Source organism: Perna viridis, chromosome 9 (genome assembly GCF_037379345.1).
Source record: "Perna viridis isolate PV_CMFRI_1.1 ecotype Kerala chromosome 9, ASM3737934v1, whole genome shotgun sequence".
Lineage (NCBI taxonomy): Eukaryota > Metazoa > Mollusca > Bivalvia > Mytilida > Mytilidae > Perna > Perna viridis.
This window is the reverse complement of record NC_142453.1, coordinates 10,196,134-10,210,888: the sequence shown is the minus strand read 5'-3', so window position 1 is coordinate 10,210,888 and position 14,755 is coordinate 10,196,134. Positions and strand designations below refer to the sequence as shown.

At 36.0% G+C, this 14,755-nt stretch overlaps 1 long non-coding RNA gene across 2 annotated transcripts; it reads right to left on the bottom strand.

The window, feature by feature from the left end:
- Positions 1-446: 446 nt before the first annotated feature.
- On the bottom strand, positions 447-9,131 carry LOC148606635 (uncharacterized). Of its 2 annotated transcripts, none has more exons than XR_015915274.1 (3): positions 9,005-9,131; positions 2,472-2,571; positions 447-773 (listed from the first exon to the last, which is right to left on the bottom strand). It is a non-coding gene; the product is annotated as an uncharacterized LOC148606635 (long non-coding RNA). The 2 variants fall into 2 exon arrangements; XR_015915275.1 differs by lacking the exon at positions 9,005-9,131 and adding an exon at positions 6,548-6,739 and having other exon boundaries at positions 695-773.
- Between the last annotated feature and the right edge of the window lie 5,624 nt (positions 9,132-14,755).

The window sequence follows — 14,755 nt, the reverse complement described above, 5'->3', positions numbered from 1 at the left end:
TACACATTTCATAGGCTTTTTCATTATTGTGTGAGTCAATGTTGACTTCCTCCCCTCTGAACTTGTAGTTGATTTTTTTCATTCAGTTTTGTCAGAAATAAATCTAAAGTTTATGGAGGTAATTGTATTTTTCATACAAGTTAGCTTAAGCCACTTGATTTTTGTAATGAATTATGAGAGTGTAAAATGTTTGTCACGCATGCCCAATAAATCAAGCAAAAATTAATTTTGACGCGCATCAAAAAGTTTGTAGGTTTACAAGTAAGATTTTTGTTGAACCATGTATATGATAAGGTACCTAAATATTTGATATATCATGACTTTTAAATATTAATTGGATGTGTATGTATTAAATTGTTGACCCCCGGAAATATTTTGAATAACATTTTCAGCCTTCACATGTTCTATCAAAGTACACAATTATCCTAAATTATTGTGTGCATGTGTTTTGGTATCTTGTCACATCTTTAGAGTTCATTAGTCAACTGGGGATCAATGTGACCTTAACTTAAGATGCAGTCAGTTTTTGGACGATCTTACTTGTCTTTTCACTAATTAAATAATTAATTGAACTTATCTGACATCTTATCTGACACCTTGCCTTTTGTTTTTGTTTTTTTTTTCTTGTTTGTTTTGTATCCATTTAATTGGGTGATTAACAGTGTATTTTTATTAATGAAGCTACGCAAGCAGATAATTGATAACTTTATTGTAATTTGAATGAAAAGAAACGGTGGTAGACCGTTAAGTGAAGAATATCATCCATGGTAAGCCTGAAAAATAAGTTGACAAAAACTATAATACTATGTGTACTTATTTAAAACAGAACCATACATTATACAATTACCATGTAAGCGTGTTTGTTTTACTAATGCATAAATGGAAGGTTTACTGGTAATAATTAATTGTCTTCATTAATTTAGACATATTGTTTTTTGCTTTCTATCTTGTCATACAATTAAATGAGTGATTAAGGAGGTAGATCTAGACACAACTCTTACAAGTCATTGGAATGTTTGTATTCAGCATTGTACATCAATCTCGTGTAAGCATCATAGTAACTTGGATTGATTTCATTCTGTTTCAAAGAAAAGCTTGATGTGCTTTGGTGAAATTGAATTTGATACAATCATATCACTAATCTCGAGAGTTATGTCCATAACCCCAGGTCTAGCCCTTAATGGATGGACAGAAAGTTAATCAGGCGTCTTTGCGAAATGGTGCCTTTACAACAATGAATTGGACCTTTATATCTAACTGAGTTCGTTCTCTTAACTCAAACGACTTTTATGCAGCGGTATAACTGTGTAAACTCCTACTCACCGGGTTCACACAATCTAACACGTGACATTTTCCTGCTATGCAAAATATTTGCCCTGTGAACAAATATCGTCAACAGCCCCGTGCAGGTACGGGTGTCAAAAGAATAGGCCTGCAGCAGCGCTAAGCTTGTCGTAAAAGGCGACTAAATAGTGCTCAGAAACCTAGCCGGGGGCTAGGCGCTCTGCCCCCACAGAGCAACTGGGATGTGTGCCCCAGGTGGTGGAATGGGGTACCCCTGGCATGTTACATGCTGGGGTTGTCAGGCTATAATACGGAAAACCTGACCGCAAACCATAGTGGTGCACCGTGTTGGGAAAGATGCCACGTTCCTCGCACGTTAAAGAACCCTGCTGTGGTATTCGATAGGAGTAGGAACCTTTGCGCTCCGCCACAGGAGGCTAAATTGGCCGACCTTACCAATCCCCCTTTTTCCAGTGGCAATCAAAATTTGTCGACCCTATTATCCTTGTGACCCATCCTTTCTTTTTTCATTTCATGTTCATTTTATCATCCAATTCATGTTCATTGTCTGAATATAGCTGAAATATTGCTGCTCGGACGTTAAACCCCAACAAACAAACAATATTGTCAACATCGTACAGATTGAAATGTGAATGAAGTGTTTCATCTTTCAGTAGTTTGATATGAAATTTGATTTCAAAGCTTTGACAAGATATTCCTGTCATCATGCTCGTTACATGTATAAAAATATAAAACAATATATCACATTGTGTCAAAGACTTTACTGCAAATTAAGAATTTATAAAGATGTTTTTATTATTGGATAAAATGCCTCGGACTTATTTTTGCAAAATCAAAAGCTAGGACTATGGAATGTGTAACGTTACCGATTCAGTTGTTAAAGGTTCAAAAAAGAAATGTTCCAACATAAATTATAATTACTTGTATCGTAATCGTTAATGCCTGGAATGATTTCTGAATTTACAATGCATAAACTAATGACATCTATCTTTCAGGCTTTTCACTGTTTGCATTTTTTTCTTGAACAAATATAGCAAGAACACAAATCTATATGAGAATAATTGGAGAAATAAATTTTGATCCATTGCTAGATTTCATAAATGTAAACACTGCCATAGATTTAAAAAAAAAAGAGAAACATTAAGAAGCAAAGAAAAATTATATACCTCCAGTGCAATCCCTATCAACATTACATCCCCGCAAGATGAAGGCCCTAGAAAAGAAGTCTAAATCGAATGGCTGTGGGTTTGGGCACAATGCGCTGCTCTGAATGAAAACAATTTCACAGTTTAGATGTGTGGATTATAGAATTACATGTATATATATTAAACTGAACTTTAGACATACACTAATACATAGAATTGCAAACAAATAAAAGGGTTGCAAGTAAGTATGCGCATTTTTTCTTTTTTCTTTATGTTTTGTTTTAAAAACAGACACACACAACAAAGAACATAGAGTAACTAAAATCATACATACAAAGTAACAAAAGCAAATGAGCAATTCGGACTCCACTAAAATCTGGGGCCTCGTGCAGGTCCGGGAGTTAAAAGAATAGGCCTGCAGCAGCGCTAAGCTTGTTGTAAAAGGCGACTAAATAGTGCTCAGAACCCTAGCCGGGGGCTAGGGCGCTCTGCCCACAGAGCACTTGGGATGTGTGCTCCAGGGGTTGGAATGGGGTACCCCTGGCGTGTTACATGCTGGGGTTGTCAGGCTATAATACGGAAAACCTGTCCGCAAACCATAGTGGTGCACCGTGTTGGGAAAGATGTCACGTTCCTCGCACGTTAAAGAAGCCTACTGTGGTATTCTCCCGGAGTAGGAACCATAGGGCTCCGCCACAGGAGGCTAAATTGCCCGACCCTACCCATTTTTTCTTATTTCCAGTGGCAATCAAAATATGTCGACCCCAGTATCCTTGTGTCCCATCCCCTTTTCATTTCATCATCATTTTATGTTCATTTTATCAATTATATGTGCATCGTCTGAATATAGCTGAAATATTGCTACTCGGACATTAAACCCCAACAAACAAACAAACAAACTAAAATCTGGGAGCATGGACCAGGTGCATCGGCAGGATAAGCGTCCTCTGCTTTTCTAGGAACACCCGCCGAGTTGGTCATAAAAAGTCAAGTCCGGGTAGAAAAAGAGGGGAAAAAAACTATTCCACGTTGAACAAATCAGTTTTCATGGCGCAGATGGATACACCGTTACGATCCAAGAGTTCATGATGACGACCATAAAACGTCTGTAGTGATGACTTCAATCTTGTAGCAACATAACCCTGCTCCCGAAGCCTATTTGTTAGAATTCTAGCGCAACACAAAACGTCTGCGTAAGCCCTATCATAACGTATGAGTTGTGATATGAACACTGCTGAAGGGATGTTGACAGATGAAAGGAAGTTGACAAGTTGATGAAGCCTTCAAGTTTGTCGTAAAGTTTGGTCAATAGCTTTTCTTTACCATCGATTTCTAAGTGTAGGTCAAGATATTAGGCCGACTTCACAGTGTCTGTAGTATCCTTTATCTCAAGTTCTTTGTGGATAGATGCGATGTATCAAGTCCCCAAAATTAGGATTGTTTAAAGATAATACGTCATCTATGTAGCGGAAACTGAGATTGAAGGATCTAGCCAAACAATATTCTTTCTTTCTGATCAGATCAGCTATAAAGTCAGCCTCATAAGAGTGAAGGAATAGGTCAGCTAGTAAAGGAGCAAAATTTGTTCCCATTGGAATGTCGACCGTTTGTTGAAAAACACGTCCACCACACTGGACAAATATGTTATCGATTAAATATTCCAGCATTTTGTTAACATCTTCCTCTGTATATTTGGAAGATGATTTGGAATTATTTCTTACAAAGTATGAGGAATCTCTACCAAGAACTATATATTTGTATCTAGGTGTACCATCCTTTTTGGAAAAACAACGATGTATAATGTTTTTAAGTCGGGATTTTAACTGAGTATGGGGAATAGTAGTATACAGTGTTGAAAAATCATAGGTTTTAATGCTATTATATTCAGATAATAGTCTTGAACTGATTGTCTCCAAAAGATCTTTTGAATTTTTCAGGATCCACATTGAATGTAAACCCTCTTTGACAGTTGTGAATATAGAAGTTAAATGTTTTGAAAGAGGTTTGGTGGTACATTTTGCAGATCCAGCTATAAAACGTTGTTTGTATGGATTCTAATGAAATTTAGGAATCCAGTACATAGACGGTAAATCACAATCATCGTCCGTGGTAGAGAGACCAAAAGAGGATAGCACAGATTTATGGTTTTCAACAATCTCTTCTTTGGTTTGTTTGTTTGTTTGTTGGGGTCTAACGTCCGAGCAGCAATATTTCAGCTATATTCAGACAATGCACATGAAATGCAGAAAACAAATGGGTCACAAGGATAATAGGGTCGACAAATTTTGATCGCCACTGGGAAAAGGGGGGATGGGTAAGATCGAGCAATTTAGCCTCCTGTGGCGGAGCGCAAAGATTCCTACTCCTATCGAATACCACAGCAGGGTTCTTTAACGTACGAAGAACGTGGCATCTTTCCCAACACGGTGCACCACTATGGTTTGCGGTCAGGTTTTCCGTATTAAAGCGCCCCATGCAGGTCCGGGTGTTAAAAGAATAGGCCTGCAGCAGCGCTAAGCTTGTCGTATAAGGCGACTGAATAGTGCTCAGAAACCTAGCCGGGGGCTAGGCGCTCTGCCCACAGAGCAACTGGGTTGTGTCATGTATAGTAGACAATGTTTTTGCTACATCGGGGTCTTTGAAAACTGATGTAGCCTTGGAACTCATTGACCTACTTAAAACCTTCATTCGTTTCAAAATTAAAGACCTCACGGCCTTCAACCACTCTGACAGAGAATCAATGTCTTCTTGTTCTCGTTTTATTAAGTTATAATTCCAATTTATGAAGCGTGGTTCACAGTACTTGGGACCTTTAGAAAGGATATTACGCAGAGATTCGTTTTCGATAATGGTTAAATCTCCCGTAACGACGTGACCAGAAGGACAATATTTGAATGGAGAGGTTTTGCAAGAACAGTCAGGTGGTTTAGCCCTGAAGTCCTCAATCTCGAGGTTCTGCAATAGCCTTTTATAATTGAAAGTTTTGGATGCGATGAGTGAAGTATAGGAATATGAAATAAATGGTATGGATTTGTCTTTGAAATATGGGGGAATTTTGTTGGTAACGTTTTTGTGATGGAAGATGTTAGCCAAATTAATTGCATCTATACCTTTGTTGACAAACGGTAGTGGAAGAAATGATCGTTTTTCTTCATCTTGACTTTTCACACAAACTGGTTTAAAGAGTCTGTGGAAACTAATATCCAAAATGATGGCATCAAGTCTGTATAATGATGAAGTGGGGTCAGAAACAGGAGTGTCAAGATTTGTTTTGTACAGGAAGTGTAGTAGAGTGAGAGGTATAGAATAAAGTTTGGTTCTAATGTGATGAAGTCCAAGAGGTTTTTGTATGAAAGGAAGGAGACCATCTATGGAGACATCATGTAACTTAGGTGACGTATAGTGGCGATGGCCATAACATGTCCACCACACTGGACAAATATGTTGTCAATTAAAAATTCCAGCATTTTGGAAACATCGTCTTCTGTAAATTTGGAAGATGATTTGGAATTATTTCTTACAAAGTATGAGGAATCTCTACCAAGAACTATATATTTGTATCTAGGTGTGCCGTTTTTTGTTTTTGTTTTTTTTTTTTTTTGGAAAAAACAACGTTGTGTAATGTTTCAAGTCGGGATTTTAATTGAGTTTGTAGAATAGTAGTATACAGTGTTGAAAATAGGTTTTAATGCTATTAAATTCTAAAAATAGTCTAGAACTGATTGTCTCCAAAAGATCTTTCGATTTTTTCAGGATCCACATTGAATTAATATCACTACGGCAGTAACAGGTATTGTGGTAGGACTGCAGACCCTCTTTGAGAGCTGTGAGTCTTTTTTTTTTTTTTTTTTGCGCACTTTGTTTAGCTGAAGCAATTTAGATTACAGTGTTTAAGGAACGCCCTTTGATGTAGAAAAAATAAACAATCTAAAAATCCCCTTCCCACAAACGTTTGCAAAATGTCCATAAATACATACTCAAGAGGTTTATCGATAACGCATCACTTAATAACCCGTGTTTGATACTATCATTTGGAAATATTAAAATAATTTGACAAATGTGAAGCCGATTGATATATGAGTCTTATTTGTGCTTACCTTGCTCAGGTAAAACAATACACAAACACACATCATGGTTGTCATTTACTTCATTGTTGTATTTTTAGCTTGATTATCAGTTCTTAGATGTATAGTTCAATTAAATTCAGCTTCGTTTTTCTCTTTTCAGTCGTAATATCAACCACTGATTCAATATAATGATCTGTTCTTAGTTTTTCAGAGTTGTTTAAATATTATACATGTGTTTTATTTTTAGCTCACCTGGTCCAAGAAGTCATTTGAGCTATTCATATCACTTGGCGTCCCTCGATATCTGTAAATTTTCCGCAAGCAATTTTTTTGATTAACATGCTCTAATTCTAGTTTATGGTTTATGGTATCTTACACATGAAGTGCGTTCAAAAACATGGCAAATGTCTCTTTATAAAACATAGGTGTGAAGCTACTTATTTCAAGGTCTATCTCAAAATCTTTTTAAGATTGTTAAAAATAAAGTTATTTTCTCTTGGTTTGACAAGATCTATAAAAGACGCCATTTGATTTAAGTTATGTGACGTCTCCTTATTGTCCTTGAGAATAAAACGAAAAATTATGTATTTTAATTTTTTAGCCATTATCTTGAAAAGCGTTCATACATAAAAAAAAAATCTTTCAGTCGACTGAATGATGAAATAAATTACAAGCCGTCAAGAGATTTTAGTTAGAAGACGATTCTTTGATAAAGTTATTAATCTTGGAAGAAAAACATTATGCTTTTTTTTTGCAGTTTTTATATGATCGTAAATTTTGGGTCGGTTGATTGTATTATCACCCTGTCGCCATTCGTTAACTTTCGTTTATTAACGATAATTCGAGCAACACAAAAGCAAATAATCTTTTTTATTTATGGTCCGATTTATAGAAAGAGTTAATCCCTCATGAAAATCTCTGTCAGCGTTTTTCTTTTCAGATTTACATCTCTTACGTGTTGTAGTTACAGGGATGGAAAGCAGTCTTTGATTAGCTGCCTTAAAGTAAATCATTGATATATTGATAAACCACAATGTTTAAATGTGTCAACTAGAGCAATATTTGTCCACATTTGACCCCAATAAAAGGAGTTTATTACGCTATGCTCATCAAAGTTCTTGATTAGCGAATATTCTGTATAAAAGACAGAAATAAACTATCATTTATAAATTATCATTTCGACAGAGCCATTGAGTTGAACATATAGGACGATTTTTTGTCGGAGTTAATGTCCTTGAAAGGTTACAAATTACTTATTTTAAGGTGCCATTTATAATCTTGAAAACTATTATAGATAGAAAAAAACTTCTTATTGATGGAATGATCTTTACGATAAGAGGTAGAACATAAATCGAAATTGTAGGGCGATTCCTTGTACGTTTTTTTTTACCTCGATAGGCCAAAAATGAACCAGGTGAGCAAACCAGGTTACAGTAAGTCTCTAGATTCAACGTCTGCCCTTTCCTAAACGTGTTGCACTTATTCAACATTGATTGTTTGCTTTTCGTGTTAATCACATAGCAAATTCGTTAAGATGTATAAAACAAGTATTATAATGATTTTAAACTACCAACTTGACATGTAATTTCCCTACAAAAATTATGCCAATACATCGATTTCGCAACATGTGCAAAGAAACCCTTTGCAACTTATGAAAAGATAGAATTTTCTCTGTTCAATTAATTGTAAAAAAAACAGTAAGTAAAAGATATAACAATATATCACATGTTTTATTTGCAGATTATGTTCATAATGCAATGTAAGTGTATTGTCTCGGCTTAAAACAGAACTGAAGAGGCCTGAATTATTACACATTCTATGTGAAACACTAAAATGTAATTTGTATTTTCAGAGCTTTTAATAAAAAAGCAAATTATTTCGAGGCTTTCTTATGCTAAATTTCGACGTTTAAAACAAAAAGACAGACAAAAATAAATAAAAACAAGTAAATGACTTCCATGGATAACTTTTTCCTGTAGTCAGATTTTTGACTAATAGTTATCGTTTTCAATTCTCTGTCTATATTATTATCATTCAAATTAAGAGCATTTTATCTATAAACGTTTGTATATAAGCATATTTGTCACTTACCTTCCCTAAAGCACACAACATAAACATTCCCAGAATGACCATCAAACTGGTCATTACTTACCTTCCCAAAAGCACACAACGTAAACATTCCCAGAATGACCATCAAACTCGTCATAATGTACCTTAACACAAGCACACAACGTAAAAAATCCCAGAATGACCATCAAACTCGTCATAATGTACCTTAACACAAGCACACAACGTAAAAAATCCCAGAATGACCATCAACCTCGTAAACATTCCCAGAATGACCATCAAACTCGTCATAATGTACCTTAACACAAGCACACAACGTAAACATTCCCAGAATGACCATCAAACTCGTCATAATGTACCTTAACACAAGCACACAACGTAAAAATTCCCAGAATGACCATCAACTTCGTCTTAACTTACCTTCACAAAAGCACACAACGTAAACATTCCCAGAATGACCATCAAACTCGTCATTACTTTAGTTTGGTCTGTTCTTCTAAAGGAATTTTGGAAAATTGCTTTTGTTGATGTCAGTCTTATTACAAACTTTGTATTACATAAAATATAAAGTATATGTCATAACTTTGACAAATTACGCATTACATGCACTTGATTTATATATATGTCCTATACGAAGCAAACGTGTGAAAGTTTATTATCGAAAACAGAATCAAAAGACGTAAAACGAATATCAGACAAATTACCAAAGAGTTCTGATAATTAATAAATACCACTTATATTTCAACATTTCAAGGTTCCGGCATGCTTTACACGTGTATCAAGAGGTAACATCTAATCAGCAGCATTAGATTAATTGATTGATTGTTGGGGTTTAACACCCGAGCAGCAATATTTCAGCTATATTTAGGCGATGAACATGAAATGATGATAATGAAATGAAAAAAAGGATGGGACACAAGGATAATAGGGTCGACAAATTATGATTGCCACAGGAAAAAAGGGAGGGATGGGTAGGGTCGGACAAATTAGCCTCTTGTGGCGAAGCGCAAAGGTTCCTACTCCTATCGAATACCACAGCAGGGTTCTTTCACGTACGACGAACGTGGCATCTTTCCCAACATGGTGCACCACTATGGTGTGCGGTCAGGTTTTCCGTATTATAGCCTGACAATCCATTCCACCCCTGGGGCACACATCCCAGTTGCTCTGTGGGCAGAGAGCCTAGCCCCGGCTAGGTTTCTGAGCACTATTTAGTCGCCTTTTACGACAAATTCAGCGCTGCTGCAGGTCTATTATTTTGACCCCTGGACCTGCACGGGGCAATCAGCTGCGTTAGAACCTTATACATACATGTAGTAATATATCTTTCTAAAATACAATATTCATTATATACAAGTAGCAGTCAAAATCAAACATATCGAATAAGGAAGCCGACAGAGTTCTATATCGGGTGTTAATAAGAAATGAAGCTTTTGTGTTTTAGGGCTTTTGAATTTTGTGTAACTTCATCATATAATATAAAATTTAATTCAGATAAGATAAGATAAGAATGACAACTGGTCTTTTGATTATCCTCCCGGACATTTTGTCCACCAGCAGTTCGCACCAATCAAGTACCTTATAAATACAAAAATGCCGTTTATATATACATATCAAAGTCCAGTTTGAAACGAATATCCCTGCATGGAAAACTAGAGAATTAGAAAAAGTAACAGCTCTTGCATCAAACCAACCGTCTGATAATCAAAACCAATGAAAGATATGCGCCTGAATTGCAACAACATAAATCACAAATCTTCAAATTAATTGTTTCGAAGATATATACTATGTCAAAACAATTAAAAAAACAAAATAAAATTTTGAAGCAGGCTTTAAATCTTATAAAAATTATGATTCATGGCGTCATTCACAAAGCTGACGTAGGACTTAACAAGTACTATCTTTAAAAAACAAGAAACGGATTTGCGATCAGGTGACTTGCGTTTCCATGGAAGAGCGTCTTCAAAGTCAAAGGGTAAAAAGGCGAAACTATACTGACTGCGTCGGAAAAATGTCATCATTTATTATAAAGCGGACAAGATGTATATTTTCATAGCTTCGCGATCATTTTAACTAACATATTACCAGATGGAAAAAATCTTATTCGGAAGTTTCTATTTCCTTTCCCCTTTATGTCATGCTCCGTATTGATATAAATTTATCAATAGGGTTTAGAAGTCTCGTTCATTTTCCTTACTGAAATTTCCGATGATGAACGTATTGACGTCCATAGACCGAACTAAAATTATTGGTTACTTCCGGGAGCATTTAAGGCTGAGTCACTAGTACAATACGAAATCTTCTGTTCAATGCCTTTTTTATGCATAAAATAGAAATCTTTCATTTTTGCAGGCATTAAAAAAAAAAGATGTGTATTTTATATGAAAGAATTCAACGTATTATAAAAGACAAATCCACATGTATGTAAATGGTAAACAAGGACCCACATGACTAAACGTCAGAACCCTATACATTGTACTTATGATTGATTGATTGTTGTTTTTTTAATGCTGTTTCGGCGACCAGTGCCATATCACAGCAATAACTTTTAATGAAATGAAAATATTAAAAGCAAGATCAAAGTCTCTTCATAAAATAATGAAATTAAAACAAAAAGCTATTTACATATACTTACAAGTACATAAAAGGCAAACCTAATACATAAAATACACATAGAAACATAACTCCGATAAAACATTTAAAACATTGACAAATCAAATTTAGATTTTATTAAATAAACCGATGTTCCTTAAGAAATCGATAATGTTTTTAGATGAAACGGTCTTGAACAAATATTGGCACAGTCAAAATAATTTTGTCTGGTTTTGGCAAAATCCACACAATCTAGAAGAACATGGTTGATAGAGAAAGGGCAATCACATGGGATACACTCAGGTCGAGGATCACCAACAAGCAAATGGCCATTTGTAAATCTAGAATGTCCAATGCGACATCTAGTCATGACTACTTGCTCTATGCGATTGCCCGATCCGGATTGATGAACGCCTAGATCGGGTTTTATGGAATTGAGTTTGTTGTGTCCCATCGGTCCTGCCACATCTTTAAAATATATTTCCTTATTAAAGGTTTAAAATCGGTGTATGGCAAACTAACGTCCTTTATTATTTCATTTAATGCCTTCTTGGCAACCCTGTCTACAACTGAATTCCCCTGAATACCAACATGACTGGGTACCCAGAGAAAAACAATCTCTTTATCAAATTCCCGAAGTCGATGAATAAAATATAAAATTTGTAAGATAAGAGTGTTTTTAGTTTGTGATTCTTAATTCCCAAAAGACAGCTCAAAGAGTCAGAACAAATAATAAATTGTGACAGATTAGATTGAGTACTAAATTTAAGTGCTAACAAGATGGCTCGAGCTTCAGCTGTGAATATGGAATCGCTCGATAGCAACCGTTCAGTTACAGTTCTGTCACCATGGACAGCAGCACATGCAACGCTATCGCCATCTGTTGAGCCATCTGTATACACCGTCGAAAAATCTGGTTAATTTGCTTTAATTTCAGAAATTGTTTGTTGTAAAAATAAAGGATTAGTATCGGCCTTTATATATTCACGGAGATCAAAAATGAAAGAAGGGTGTGGAAGCTCCCATGGAGAGCATTTCGAAGTTACAACAGGTGTCACTGCATTGGTCTCCAGATGAATCACTTCCAAATGAGGTTTTATTCGAATTCCAAAAGGAGGGGTTTTGCTTTCATGTTTTCGATAAATGTCGACATAAATAGGATTAATGACACAGTCGTAGGCAGGGCTATCTGGGTAGGCTTTACTTACATATTGAAGACCTAATTTCAAACGTCTGTCTTCAAGGGATGGTTCATTTGCCTCGGCATAAAGGCTTTCAATAGGAGAGGTTCTAAAGGCACTAAGGCAAAGTCGCAACCCCTGGTGGTAAACAGCGTCTAAAATTTAAAGGTAAGATTTTTTGGCGGAACCATAAACAATAGATCCATAGTCAAGTTTAGACATAACCAAAGATCTATATAAATTTAATAAAATTGAGGTATCAGCACCCCAATCAGTACTGGACACCATTTTTAGAATATCTTGTGCCTTAAGACACCTAGATTTAAGTAATTTGATATGGGGAAGAAAAGAAAGTTTACTATCAAAAAGTAAACCAAGGAATTTTGTTTCTTCTACTTTTTTGATTTTATTACCATAAAGAAAGAGATCTGGGTCCGAATACAGCTTTCGCTTTCGACAAAAGTGCATACCAACAGTTTTAGATGTAGAAAACTTAAACCCATTCTCCAAAGCCCATTTCTCAATTCTTTTGAGGCAAAGTTGTAACTGCCTTTCAATATTATTCATATTTTGTCCCCTGTAGCAGATCAAAAAGTCGTCTACATACAAGGAACCGTCAATATTGTCCTTCAAACTTGGGCTAAACTATTAATTTTAATACTGAAGAGACTGACAGAAAGAATACTTCCCTGAGAAACTCCCATTTCCTGTTCTTTCTCCTCAGAAAAAGTCGAATTTACCCTTACATTAAAATGACGATCTGACAAAAAATTAGACAAGAACAGAGGAAGTCTTCCTTCCAACCCCATATCAAATATATCTTTTAAAATACCATATTTCCACGTCGTGTCATAGGCTTTTTCTAAATCGAAAAAGACCGACACAACGTTTTCATTTTTAGCAAATGTAGTTCTGATGAGCGTTTCAAACCGGACTAAATGGTCAAGAGTACTTCTGCCTTGCCTAAAACCACACTGAATATTAGTGAGTAAGTTGTGCTTCTCAAAGAACCAAACAAGGCGATCATTGTCCATTCGTTCCATTGTCTTGCAGACGCAGCTTGTCAATGCGATCGGGCGATAATTTTAAGAATCCGTATAATCCTTTCCTGGTTTTTGGGTTAGGGACAACTGAAGCCGTTTTCCAGATGGACGGAACGTTACCAGAAGTCCATACCTCGTTCATTAACGCAAGAAGTATATGTAAAGATGGATCAGGAAGATGTTTCAAAAGTTGACAGTGAATATTATCTAGCCCCGTAGCTGTATCGTGGGCTTAAGCCCGTGACGATTTTAGTTCCTCCATAGAAAATTGAGAGTTGAGAGCATTATTTGACTTGAAGTTTAATTTTGTCTTTTCTGCAGATGATTTAATGTTTTGAAAATCCGGTTTGTAGTTAGTTGAAGATGAATGTTCAGCGAAAGCTTATTGGCAATATCTTTTTCGGTGGTTAGAGTGGTATTACTAACTTTCAGGTGTTTCACTGAAGAATTCGAATTTTTTCCTTTTACTTTTCTAATAAAATTCCACACTTTATTGAGGGGAGTGTGAGATTTAATACTAGAATCAAAATTTTTCCAAGAGGTTCGTCTGGCGTTCTTCGATCGCTTTGTCGCACTCATCATTAAACCATGGTTTACTAGCCCTTTTTGGATTTGTCGAGGTTTTAGGTATTGTTTTATTAGCAATTGATGTCAGTCTTTCATTGAATAATTAAATGGGATCTTCAACATCTTTCATCGTTTCTAATCGTAATTCTTCAAGACAGTGGGCTTCAAAAGAAGCCCAATCTGCTTTCTCAAGTTTAAAACGAGGTTGACGTTCCTCTGTTTTGGAGGATAAATGCTCCAAAATAATTGGAAAATGATCACGTCCGAACTCGCCATGTAAAATCTGAAAGTACGAGAGGATCACAAATGCTTAAATCAATAGAAGAATCCATTGAAGTAATTTGGCGATTTTTATGGGTGACGAATGGGGAATATTTTCTCTGACTTGGATCCGCAACCACGACTCAATGACCGTCTAGTGCGAGTGTCGTCACTAAGGTCAATTCGAATTGATTGAGCACGCTGCTCCTTGTATTTTGTTCATGGCAACAGGATCTGTTTGGTCAATCTGATCAAGGTCGGGACCCAGCCAGTTTTCACCTGGACAAAGTCCATGATCTGTTGTTTCCATGTCAGACTCGGAATCTGAGTCCGACACAACAGGCGACACAATCTGATTTCTCCAAGTCCTCCACACGGAAATTCACCAACTTTTGGGGTTGAACATTCTTCTGTCGGGAAAATTTGGAAGACGAAGATGATGACTGTTGGGATCGTGGAGAAGATGATTTTGAAGATGTTACGGAACTTTGAGATGACTGAGTCTGGAAACATTGGTGAGATTTTTA